General features: G+C 37.6%; 1 long non-coding RNA gene across 2 annotated transcripts in view; it reads left to right on the forward strand.

Moving 5' to 3' along the window:
* The window catches only part of LOC134810681 (uncharacterized), a 544,505-nt gene that overhangs the window by 500,425 nt on the left and 30,525 nt on the right, over window positions 1-13,555 (forward strand). The window contains exon 5 of one of the 2 annotated variants that reach the window (XR_010159285.1): window positions 6,446-7,936. The exons of the other annotated variant lie outside the window; for it this stretch is intronic. This is a non-coding gene — a long non-coding RNA (uncharacterized LOC134810681). Of the gene's footprint in view, window positions 1-6,445; window positions 7,937-13,555 lie in introns of those variants that run through there. 2 annotated transcript variants of the gene reach the window in all.

Consider the following 13,555-nt stretch of genomic DNA (forward strand, 5'->3'; position numbering starts at 1 on the left):
TTGGCGGCCCACAATATTCAAGCATTCAGTGAAACTAAAAGCAAGTACAAGGCAATTGTGTTAGGGCTACTACTGAGAAAGGTGGGGAGGAGGCAGGTGCTGACATCCTAGAGGCTATGCTTTTTTGTTTGAAAGAGAACAAGAACCAAGGGACCCTATTGCATTCTTTCTTATTCATGTTGTTTCCCTGTATTAGCCAACTACTTTAATGCTGAAATGCTAGGAGAGAAAATGTTAATACCATAGTTTCTTTTCCTTTTAATTTTTCCTTACCCATAAGTAAACTGAAGGTAAAGAGTGTTGGTAGAATGTATCATGATGTGAATTAAAAACTGTTGAGTTTCATGTAGCATTTCCACTGTTCTGGTAAGAGTGAAATAGATATGCATTTTTGAGCTACAAATATTAATTGTGTAATTTTGGTAATTGTTTTGTTTTATTTTGTTTTTTCTCTCAACTTTTTTTTAGATTCAGGGAGTACATGTGCAGGTTTGTTACATGGATAAATTGAATGTCGCTGAGGTTTGGTGTACAAATGATCTCATCACCCAGGCAGATAGCATAGCACCTGATAGATATGTTTAGCTCCCACTTATAAGAGAGAACATGCAGTATTTGGTTTTATATTTCTGCATTAGTTCAGTTAGGATAATGGCCTCCAGATGCATCCATGTTGCTGCAAAGGACATAATTTCATGCCTTTTTATGGCTGTGTAGCATTCCATGGTGTACATGAACCATATTTTCTTTATCCAGTCCACCATTGATGGGCATCTAGGTTGACTTCATGTCTTTGCTATTGTGAATATTGTTGCAATGAACATATGAGTGTATGTGTCATTTTGGTAGAACAATCTATTTTCCTTTGGGTATATACCCAGTAGTTGGATTGCTGGGTCAAATGTTAGTTTTTAAGTTATTTGAGGAATCTCCACACTGCTTTCCACAGTGGCTGAAGTAATTTAGATTCCCACCAGCAGTGTGTAAGTGTTCCCTCTTCTCCAGGACCCAATTTTAAAAATGGGCAAAGGGCATAAACAGAAACTTCTCAAAAGAAGAAATACATGTGGCCAACAAATATATGAAAAATACTCATAATCACTAATCATTAGAGAAATGCAAATCAAAACCACGAGATACCTTCTCACACCAGTCAGAATGGCTATTATTAAAAAGTCAAAAAGCAACAGATGTTGGTGAGGTTGCAGAGAAATTTTCATGATTTCTGTGTAAGAGTTAAATGCTGTTATATTTGCACTTAAAACTGACATTACACATTGTAAAGATAAACAGTAAACCATGCTAATAATTTTAAATTTTCATTTTTAACTTAGAATATCATTAAATAGCAAATAAAGAAACACAATGGCAAGTTGAGAGACTGTTCAAGAAAGGAAAATATCACACTTTAGTGCCCTTAGCAGTGCTTTTTCCCCTTCTTTTTTTGAACAAGGCACCCTACATTATTTTGCACTGGGCCCCACAAATTGTGTAGCCAGCCCTGACCTGGAGAGGAGTGGGTGAACAAAGCAGACAGAGTCCCTGTCACCATGGAGCTTACTTTCCATTGGGGAGAACAATAAAAATAAATAAACAAGAAACCTCATGGTCTCAGAACTGTTTTGAGGAAATAAGCAGAGTCACATGATTAGGCAAATCAAGGGAGGGAGATCTACTTGGGTGGCAGAGAAAGTCTCTCCAAGGAAGTGATCTTTGAGCTGAGACCTGAAGTAGGGACTGTCCATCAACTTTGCTGAAGTGAATTCTCCCCCTCCATTCTGATACCCTCTATTCCACACTCTGCAGCCAGTCAGACTGAGCCTGTTTCCCTTGCACAGTTTCAAAGATCCAACCAGGTCTTCCCCAGGCTTCCACATTTTTATCCACTCCATCTCGGTTCCTGGGTGACCATCCTCTGGGCTCCCTTGTCAAAAGAAGTTCCAGAGACTTTTCTTGTCAAAGCTATCAGTAGCCCAGAACAGGTTGAAAAGAATAACATGAAGTGCCCTGTTTCTTCCTGAAAGCTTTGAAGAGCTCAGAAACAGTCTCTGGAGTAAAAATTCCCTTTTTCCCCAGTAACTCCTGGGAAAAGCCACCTGACCAAACCTCCTGCCTTTGTGAGTCATGGCAAAGAAAGTCACATCAGAAGGAAGGGTGATTTGAATGAGCCCAGATGTTCCACTTAAAACCACAACCAGGCATAGCATTTGAGCAATTTTTATTTGCAGTCATTTCTTTTCATGTCATGCAAATGATCAAAAGTGGTCTAGGGAGACAGCATGTCTTAAAAGATGACAATTGCAAATGGCAGCAAATAGCAAATGCAATAATAACTTGTCATGTTTAACACAAAGTTACAGCAAAGGCAAGCTGTTCAGCAGTAAGCAGATGTGGACTAAGTAAAAGATAGTTTGCAGATAGCTAAATGCAGGCAGGTCACAAAGCATTTTGATAAAGGATTATAAAAATACTACCCATGGTAGAACATATATAGTAAATATAATATTTCAAGAAGGATTTAGAAATATACAAGATTTACTACTGGAGAGTTAAAAAAAGCACAGTTGATGTCTCAATCATGGAAGTTAAAAGTTTTGCCAAGTGAAGCAGAATATGATTATGTAGAGGATTTTAAACTAGGATTTACTATTTTTTTCCCAAAAAGAAGCCTGCACTTGGCAGCTCTCTCAATTCCAGTGCACAGAAGTTAGTAAACTGATGAAATAGCAGGGGATTCTTCTAGAGAGGCTAATTGCTACATCAATTTCTGCCAACACCATTTGAAAATAAAACCTTCTGTCCTTGTTGTGCTGTTTCTGGAAAAAAGACTGGAGTTGACAATTAAAAGCTCAACAAGTAAGATGTAAATTTAGGCATCTGGGCATAGTATGTTTTCACCAAATATTTGTTGAATTAATGAAAAGATAGAGAGAACCTAGAAGTTTAGGCTGTAGGACAGTCTTCTGGCCTGTGCCATATATAGGGAGCTATAAATGCTTTTCAAGAGCATAAGCATAGATTCTTAGACAATCCTGTACATATACATGTGAAATTACCTGGCATACCTGAGCTGGGAAGTCCTAACTCATGCCAATAAGGAATTTGAGAAGTTTGGTCAAAACATGGAAAAGATGAGTTCACTTGCCAATGGGACACCTTTGGTATGAAAGAGGACAAGGTGGCTTTGACAGGTGACTGCAGTCAGTAGCATAGGTTGCATGGAGGCTGCCATTGCCTCTTCCTGAAAAAGTTGGGACTGTGACCTCTGTGGGGAGGTCCATGTGTGATGCAATGCAGCAAATGATTCCAACTGTGATGGTTCTTCAAGCCAGTCCCCACAGCCATCATCAGTTTATTAGATATTTTGAAGCACATAAATCAGTGTAGGCAGATGCTGTTTATTTTTAAGCCCTCAGATGGGGAAACCTCACGAGATTCACTGAGCTGCCTCCTCAGATCAAGAACTTTGGGGATGAAGGACTGAGAAACCCACATTGTTGGAGTGCTTTTTGTTCAATGACGATGCTTTCTCATAGTTGTGACAAAACATGGATGTATACTGAATTCAAAATTTCAAAAGAAAAGCAAAGTGCAGAGCATCACCAATAATTTCAGAAGTGCAGCTGTCTGTGTTCAAACTGGATAGATACCTTTTGAAGAAGGCAACCATCGTGCAATAAAAATTTTAAAGGATTATAGAAGTATTGATGAAAACAGAATTTTCATCAATTCCAGAAGCAAATTATAGTCTTTGTTGGATTGGAATCACAAGTTCAAAGAATGAACAAGGATTTACTTTGAAAAAGTAGCACTATTTAAGAGCCTCCCATAGACCTAAAAGCAATGCAACTTCCACCAACAGCTTTGTTGATAAGTACATGAATCCAGTAACTGATATCCCTACTATGTGTCAAATTCTGGAAAATGTTTAGATTCCCCTGGGTCTGTTAAAATGGATTGTGATTTTTATGCTTCTGAAAATCCAAGCAGTGAGTCACCATTGATGCTACAAACCTGGAGTCTGAATCAGGATGTGGGTCCCAATTAAATATTAGAAATTATTCATTATGTTAAACATCAACATTCTCATCAACGTGCCCAAAATGAATCAAATATATAATTCGGCACATATGCTGTATGCATGCAGTAATAAAATTGATTAAAACTTGTTATTTGGGGGCTGGGTGCAGTTGCTCAATCCTGTAATCCCAGCACTTTGGGAGGCCGAGGCGGGCATATTGCTTGAGCTCAGGAGTTCAGGACCAGCCTGGGTAACACTGAAACTCCTGGCTACTTGGAAGGCTGAGGTGGGAGGATTCCTTGAGCCCAGGAGGTCGAGGCTGCAGTGAGCCATGATGGTGCCACTGCACTCCAGCCTGGGACACAGAACAAGACCCTATCTCAAAAAACAAAACAAAACAAGTTTGTTATTGGGAGGGACTTTTAAAAATTATTATTGTTGTTACTGTTTTAAGTCTTTCATAATTTTGAATCACTAGTGAGTTTTTCCATTTTTCTTACCTTTACCTCTTAGGATTTCTAATTATGTGACTTACTACCAAAAATAAGTAAATAAACAAATAATGCATCTGGGTTTTCCAGCTGTAGGGCATAATATTTGCTGAAAGTGAACTCTGCCTTGGAATTTAGTCCTCACTCCCTGAAGCCACTTTGTACTCCCTCTGGGCAGGCAGTAAGATCCATCTGTTTATCTTCAGCCTTGTCCTCACTGGTGGACCCACTCACACACTGGTAAAGAGATGCCTGTCACCTTGCATTTCATGGAGTCCCACGGACTTTGTGACTCAGACATTTATGGTCTATTCTCTTCCATTATGTCTGGGTCCAGGGTACTGGGGAGTGACATAAATGGTTAGTCATCAGCTGTTCTGAGAAGACTTCCAAGAAAAACTGCTACAAAACTTTTAGCAAAACTGAGTTTTAAAGATCTAGAATGTTGTCCATCAACTGGTCTAGAATGGAGACCATAAACTGATGGCCAAATCATCCCACAGGCATGTTTTGTTTGGCCACACTAGAGTTGGCTTGTGGAGTGCTTAAAACGTACTTAATTAGTTCCCAACATTGAAAAATCAGGAGATTTCACGTAAAAAAATCCAGATTTCTGGCATTACTTGACCTAGTCACATGGAGTCTGCATTCCCACCTGGCAATCATCTGCTTGCAGCTAGAGGGCAGTTGCCCCATCTAGATGGGGCAAGCCAACTCCAGTTCTCATCCCTACCATTCTCCACCAGGCCTGCTTCACTTGTCTCCATAAAATGCCTGGCTTTGGTAAGCCTTTGAAGTTGGGATCTTTACTTTAGAACTACACTGTGCTAAGAAGTGTAGGGAAAAACAGGAAAAGGATAAAGCATTTGTAAGTCTTCCTGGGTTATCCTCTGGTTAGAGAAAACAATGATACAACAATAAACAATAATAGTAATAAAGCTAATTTATGGGTCAATTAAGGTCTTCATTGTGAGGTATCAAGCACAGAAGTGGTCCTGACCTACTGTGTTAGTCTGTTTGTGTGGCTATAAAGGAATACCTGAAGCTGAGTAATTTATAAATAAAAGAGGTTTAATTGGCTCATGGCTCTTCAGACTGTACTGGAAGCATAGTGCCAGCATCTGCTTCTGGTGAGGGCCTCAGGAAACTTACACTTTCATGCTGGAAAGTGAAGGGGTAGCCAGTGCATCACATGGCAAGAGCTGCAGCAAGAGAGAGTGGGGGAGGTGCCACATAATTTTAAACAAACCACATCTTGCATGACCTCAGAACAAGAACTCACTCATCACCAAGGGCATAGCACTAAAACATGCATGAGTGATCTGCCTCCATGATACAAAATACCTACCAAATCTCACCTCCAACACTGGGGATTATGTTTCAACATGAGATTCAGAGAGAACAAATATCCAAATGATATCACTTACAATACCACTAGTACCTGGCTCATCCATAGAAGTGATGGCCAGGAACAGCCAGTTTGCAGGTCCATTCATGAGACCAGTTGAAGAGTTCAAAAAGAATTTGTCTAGTTAGGCCATGTGGGTTCCTCTACCATGAAGTTCAGAGATTTATCATGCATTTATCCACTCATTTGTTCTTTTAACAAATGTCTAGGAACTGCTGCGGAGACCTTGGGTTCACCATTCAGGTACCTCTTCAAGTTAATCTACATGGGGAGCCTTGTGACTACAGCCCCAGAAGCTGCCCCTTTGGGTCCACTATGTACCCAGCTTTCTCAGGCTCACTCTCAGCTACTATCTGAGCATGGTGGGGGGCCTGGAACCAGGACATTCCTGTCCAACACGGGGCTTTTTTAATGGGCAACCTTTGAATGGGCTCTCCTTTTCAGCCTGACCAAGACTTTCTCAGAACTACACTGTGGTCTGAGGTTCTTCTTAATTAAACCTCCCTTTTCTCTCTTCTTTCACAGGTTTAAGACCTGTGACACAGTCTGAAGCTCTCCTGGCATACTCTGAAGCTCTCCTGGCACCCTCCCCTTTATGCTTCACAGGTGTTTCTCCTAATAAATTTCTTGTATGTCTCATCCCATCTGGGAATCTGCTTCTCAGAAGACTCAAACTAACATATCTGCCCACTATGTATCAGGCACTGTGCTAGGTGCTGGAGACCTAAAAATGGATAAAACAGACAAGAGCCCTTCATTCATGGTGCTTGCATCATAGTGGGGGTAAATATTCCATAAGCAAGAGAATAAATAGATAAGATAAATTTAAAAACTAGATAATGACTTGTTATAAATTGATTGGTAATCAGGGAAGGTCTTCTGAGGAGATGACACTTAAGCTGACACCTGAATGAGAAGAAGGGGCTGGTCAGCTGAAGACCTAGATGAGAGTATTGTAGGCAGAGGGAAGAGCAAAGACCACAGGTTGAGAAAGAAACTAGTTTGACATATTTGATGGGGGAAAAGCCAGTTTGAAGAATAATAAAAAAGGGAATGAATGGAATAAACAAGGACATTAAAGAACTAGAGAGGAGCCTGATCATCACAGTAAGGCATTTAGAGTAGGTTAGGGAGAAGACCATTCTCTATCAGGGTAGAACTGAAAAGGCTACGTCTGCTGCTAAATGCTGCTATAAAAAGACAAGGGCTTTCATATACTACAGATGCAATCTTTTGGATCCACTTATATTGAGCAGACTTCGTGGACCCTCCTAAGAAAGTAGGCACCACAAAAATATTACATCTATACAAAATGCAGGGCTCCAAGCCATAGATGTATATATCACATTGTGTGTGTGTGTGTGTGTGTGTGTGTGTGTGTGTGTGTGTGTGTCTGTAAAGCCAGCCAGTTTGTAAGCTGAACATGACTCCCACATGCTTTCAGAGAGAAGAGAAAAGAGAGAGGATCGTGTACTGGAATAAGCCCTAAGAACTTCTTGGAAGAAGGGGAAGTTAGCTGATCAAAATTATGTTGCTTTCTAGAAAAGAAGTAAAAAGCCAGGCAGTTTCTTTTGCTAAAACTGTCTGGGTAGATTTCCATTCTAAGAAAATTACAACAATGTATAGTTTTAAATAGCTAGAAGGAGAATACTGAATGTTCCCAACACAAAGAAGTGATAAATATTTGAAATGATGGATATATTCATAGTCCTTATCTGATTGCTATACATAATATGTATTGAAACATCATTATGTACCCCATGAATATGTGCAATTATTATAATTCAATTTAAAAAATAAAATTAAACAAAGAAAGCAAGGGGTCAACAGCATCCATTGTAAATGTGCTACCTCTCCACCTGTCTCATTTATGAAGTTGGGGGAGCTCCTGAACAGATAACGAAGTGCAATGAAATTTGGAGAAGAAATCTAGTACCTAGGTCTAGAGAGCAGATGTGCAACTTCTTTGGAGAATATGTTTCAGATAAAGCTTCAAGAGCTGTTCCTAGTAGCATATGGCTGTTGCTCTTGGTGTGGAGGTTCATGGAGTAATGTTTCTTGATCAGAGGATCTTGCAGGTTATTGTTCACTTCTACTGCTGCCTCTACCCAATGTATAGTTTGAGTCCTAAGAGGCTTGGCCTTTTTACTTTGCCTTCCACCCCAATAGGGACAGCACAGTGAGAAACAGATCTACAATGGCTCCGCAGACCTTTCCTTTGGAGAGATGCTGGGCAGCTGCACACACTAAGAAAGTTTCCTGAAATAGAATTGCATTATCTGAGGCCTGGAAAATGTGTTGGAAAAGCTCACTTAGCTATGGGAAAGCCGATGAAAGACCTGTCTGGTTTCTGAGCATTGTCTGGGGAGCTCAAATTCTATAAATGGGCCCCCAAGGTATCCATCATTTAGCCCTTGCCAAGGCTGGGTCAACATGCTGGCAAAGAACTGTCTGAACATTGAAAAATCCTCCAACCTATTATCTCCTGAGAGAAAGCTAGTTATTTGAAATACAAGTTGGATTTTAAAATTTCTATCAGCATGGTTTTAAATTAATCTTTTGTTAATGTAAACATACAGAAAATTACATGCATTATAAGTGAACAGATCAATGAATTTTCAAAAAGTGAATATAACTTTATAGCCACATCAGATCAAGAAACAGACATTACCAGCACCCCAGGAGTCTTTCTACTATTTCCTTCCTGAATCCAGAATAGGGTAACTACTATTCTGGATTGTAATACAGATAAGTTAACTTTGCCTGTTTTGTATTTTATGCAAATAAAGTCATACCATATACAGTACTGATCTCAAGGAAGAAGCTTTTAGCATTTTAATATTAAATACAATAACATGTAATTTTTTGGTAGATTTTTAAAATCGAATTTAGAAAGTTCCCTTCTATTTCTAGTTTGTTACAAATTTTCATCATGAATATATGTTGAATTTTGTCAAATGCTTTATTTTATTGAGATAATCTGCTGTTTTCTTCTGTTAATATGGTGAATCACATTGATTCATTTTTCTAATGTTGAATCAACATTTCATACCTAGAATAAAATATATTGGCCATATTGTATTTTCCTTTTTATATAACACTTGTTTGCACTTTCCAAAATTTTGTTTAAAAATTTGCATTTATGTTTATAAGAGAGTTGATCTGTCATTTTAATAGTAAATTTTATTATTTAAATAAATCTTGTACCAAAGTTTCTTTTGTCAGTTGGGATAAGTAATATTTTTATCTAAATTACCAAGTATGTTCATGTGAAGTTTTTAATAATACCTTCTTATTATAATTTGATCTATAGGATCTGTAGTAATGTTCTCCTTTTCAATCCTGATATTGATAATTTACTTTTAGTTCCCAATCAATTTTGCTAGGGATTTATCAATTTTATAATTTTCTTACGGACCTAACTTTTTGGTTTTGATTATTTTTTTCTATTGTATGTTTGTGAGTTTTCTTAATCTTATTGATATGTGCTCTTACCTTTATTGCTTATTTCACTTAATCTCCTTAAGTTTGATTTGATGGGCTTTTTACTCATTTCTCGAGATGGAAGTTTAAATCATTGATTTCCTGAATTTGTTCATTTATCTTCATTTACAGTTATAAATCACACATTAAGTAGCATATTAGCTGCATGCTACAAGGTTTAATATGTCATATCTATCACAATGTAGTTCAAAATATTTAATTTCAATTTGATTTATTCTACAATACCTGAATTATTTATAAATCTATCATTTCCAGGTAGTTAACATTTTTCTAATCATCTTTTTATTTGATTTTATGTTTTTTATTTCCATAGGTTTTTGGGGAACAGGTGGTGTTTGATTACATTAGCAGGTTCTTTAGAGATGATTTGTGAGATTTTGGTGCATCAATCAACAGAGCTGTATACACTGTGCCCAATTTGTAGTCTTTTGTCCCTCACTCCTGCCCACCCTTTCCCCCAAGTCCCCAAAGTCCACTGTATCATTCTTATGCCTTTGCATCATCATAGCTTAGCTTTCAATTATGAATAAGAATATATGATGTTTGGTTTTCCACTCCTGAGTTACTTCACTTTAGAATAATGGTCTCCAATTCCATCCAGGTTGCTGCAAATGCCATTATTTCATTCCTTTTTATGGCTGAATAGTATTCCATGATTCTATGGTGTATATATATATCTCTCACAATTTCTTTATCCACTCATTGATTGATGGGCATTTGGGCTGCTTCCATATTTTTGCTGTTGTGATTGTGCTGCTATACAATTTCTTTATCCACTCATTGATTGATGGGCATTTTGGCTGGTTCCACATTTTTGCAGTTGTGATTGTGCTGCTATAAATATACATGTGCAAGTATATTTTTCATATAATGACTTATTTTCCTCTGGGTAGATAGCCAGTAGTGAGACTGCTGGATCAAACAGTAGTTCTATTTTTAGTTCTTTAAGGAATCTCCACACTGATTTCCATAGTGTTTGCACTAGTCTACATTCCCACCAGCAGTGTAATGCTCACCACATCCCCACCAACGTCTACTATTTTTTTATTTTTTGATTATGGCCACCATTCTTGCAGGAGTAAGGTGGTATGGCATTGTGGTTTTCATTTGCATTTCCCTGATAATTAGTGATGTTGAGCATTTTTTATATGTTTGTTGGCCATTTGTATATCATCTTTTGAGAATTGTCTCTTCATGTCCTTAGCCCATTTTTTTTGGTGGGATTGTTTGGTTCTTTTCTTGCTTATTTGTTGGAGTTCCCTGTAGATTCTGGATATTAGTCCTTTGTCAGATATATAGATTGTGAAGATTTTCTCTTGCTCTGTGAGTTGTGTGTTTACTTTGCTGATTGTTTCTTTTGCTGTGCAGAAACTTTTTAGCTTAATTAAGTCCCACCTATTTATTATTGTTTTTGTTGCATTTGCTTTTGGGTTCTCGGTCATGAAGTCTTTGCCTAAACCAATGTCTAGAGGGTTTTTCCAATGTTACCTTCTAGAATTTTTATGGTTTTGGGTCTTAGATTTAAGTCCTTGATCGATCTTGAGTTGATTTTTGTATAAGGTGAGAGATGAGGATCCGGTTTTATTCTTCTACATGTGGCTTGCCAATTATCCCAGCACCATTTGTTGACTAGGGTGTCCTTTCCCCACTTTATGTTTTTGTTTGCTTTGTCAAAGAACAGTTGGCTGTAAGTATTTGTCTTTATTTCTGAGTTCTTAATTCTGTTCCATTGATCTATATGCCTATTTTTATACCAGTACATGCTGTTTTGGTGACCATGGCCTTATAGTCTAGTTTAAAGCCAGATAATGTGATGCCTCCAGATTTGTTCTTTTTGCTTAGCCTTCCTTTGGCTATGCGGGCTCTTTTTTGGTTCCAGATGAATTTTAGGATTGTCTTTTCTAGTTCTGTGAAGAATGATGGTGGTATTTTGATGAGAACTGCATTGAATTTGTAGATTGCTTTTGTCAGTATGGTCATTTTCACAATATTGATTCTACCCATCCATGAGCATGGGATATGTTTCAATTTGTTTGTGTTGTTTATGATTTCTTTCAGCAGTGTTTTGTAGTTTTCCTTGTAGAGGTCTTTCACCTCCTTGGGCAGGTATATTCCTAAGGTTTGTTTGGTTTTTTTTGCAGTTATTTTAAAAGGGGTTGAGTTTTTTATTTGATTCTGAAATCAAAGAACTGCTCGGTGTTGGTGTGTAGCAGAACTACTAATTTGTGTAAATTAATTTTCTGTCCTGAAACTTTGCTGAATTCATTTATCAGTTCTAGGAGCTTTTTGGAGGAGGCTTTATGGTTTTCTAGATATACAATCATATCATCAGCAAAGAGTAACTGTTTGACTTCCTCTTTACTGATTTGGATGCCCTTTCTTTCTTTCTCTTGTCTGATTGCTGTGGCTAGGACTTCCAATACTACGTTGAAAAGAAGGGGTGAGAGTGGTCATCCTTGTCTTATTACAGTTCTCAGAGGGAATGATTTCAACTTTTCCCCATTCAGTATTATGTTGGCTGTGGGTTTTTCATAGATGGCTTTTATTACATTAAGGTATGTCCCTGTATGCCGATTTTGCTGAGGGTTTTAATCATACAGGGATGCTGAATTTTGTCAAATGCTTCTTCTGCATCTATTGGGATGATCATGTGATTTCTGTTTTTAATTCTGTTTATGTGGTGTATCACCTTTATTGACTTGCATATGTTAAACCATCCCTATACCCCTAATATGAAATCCACTTGATCATGGTGAATTATCTTTTTGACATGCTGTTGGATTTGGTTAGCTAGTATTTTGTTAAAGATTTTTGCATCTATGTTCGTCAGGGATATTGGTCTGTAGTTTTCTTTTTTTCTTATGTCCTTTCCTGGTTTGGGTATTAGGGTGATGCTGGCTTCATAGAATGATTTAGGGAGGATTCCTTCTTTCTCTATATTGTGGAATAGTGTCAATAGAATTTGTACCAATTCTTCTTTGAATATCTGATAGAATTCAGCTGTGATTCTGGCTGTTCCTGGACTTTTGTTTGTTGGCAATTTTGTTTAATTACCATTTCGATCTCACTGTTTGTATTAGTCTGTTCAGGGTTTCTGATTCTTCCTGTCTTAAGCTAGGAGAGTTGTATATTTCCAGGAATTTATCCATCTCCTCTAGGTTTTCTAGTTTATGTGCATAAAGGTGCTCATACTAGCCTTGAGTGATCTTCTGTGTTTCTGTGGTGTCAGTTGTAATATCTCCTGTTTTGTTTCTAATTGAGCTTATTTGGATCTTCTCTCTTCTTTTCTTGGTTAATCTTGCTAATGTTCTATCAATCTTATTTATCTTTTCAAAGAACCAGCTTTCTGTTTTATTTATTTTTTGTTGGTTTTTGTTGTTGTTGTTGTTTCAATTTCATTTAGTTCTGGTCTGATGTTGGTTATCTCTTTTCTTCTGCTGGGTTTGGGTTGGGGTTTGGTTTGTTCTTGTTTCTCTAGTTCCTTGAGGTGTGACCTTAGATTGTCTAGTTGTGCTCTTTCAGACTTGGGGATGTAGGCATTGAACGCTATGAACTTTCCTTTTAGCACTGTCTTTGCGGTATCCTGGAGGTTTTGATATGTTGTGTCACTATTATCATGCAGTTCAAAGAATTTTTTAATTTCCATCTTGATTTCATTGTTGACCCAGTGATCATTCAGGAGCATATTATTTAATTTCCATGTATTTGCATGGTTTTGAAGGTTATTTTTGGAGTTGATTTCCAATTTTATTCCACTGTGGTCAGAGAGAGTACTTGATATGATTTCAATTTTCTTAAATTTATTGAGACTTGTTTTGTGGCCTATCATATGGGTCGATCTTGCAGTGTTACACGTGCTGATGAAGAGAATGTATATTCTGCATTTGTTGGGTGGAATGTTCTGTAAATACCTGTTAAGTCTATTTGCTCTAGGGTATAGTTTAAATCCATTGTTTCTTTTTGACTTTCTGTCTTGATGACCTGTCTAGTGCCATCAGTGGAGCACTGAAGTCCCCACTATTATTGTGTTGCTGTCTATCTATCTCATTTCTTAGGTCTAGTAGTAATTGTTTTATAAATTTGGGAGCTCCAGTGTTAGGTGCACATATACTTAGGATTGTGATACTTTCC

Source organism: Pan troglodytes, chromosome 7, assembly GCF_028858775.2.
Source record: "Pan troglodytes isolate AG18354 chromosome 7, NHGRI_mPanTro3-v2.0_pri, whole genome shotgun sequence".
Taxonomy (NCBI): domain Eukaryota; kingdom Metazoa; phylum Chordata; class Mammalia; order Primates; family Hominidae; genus Pan; species Pan troglodytes.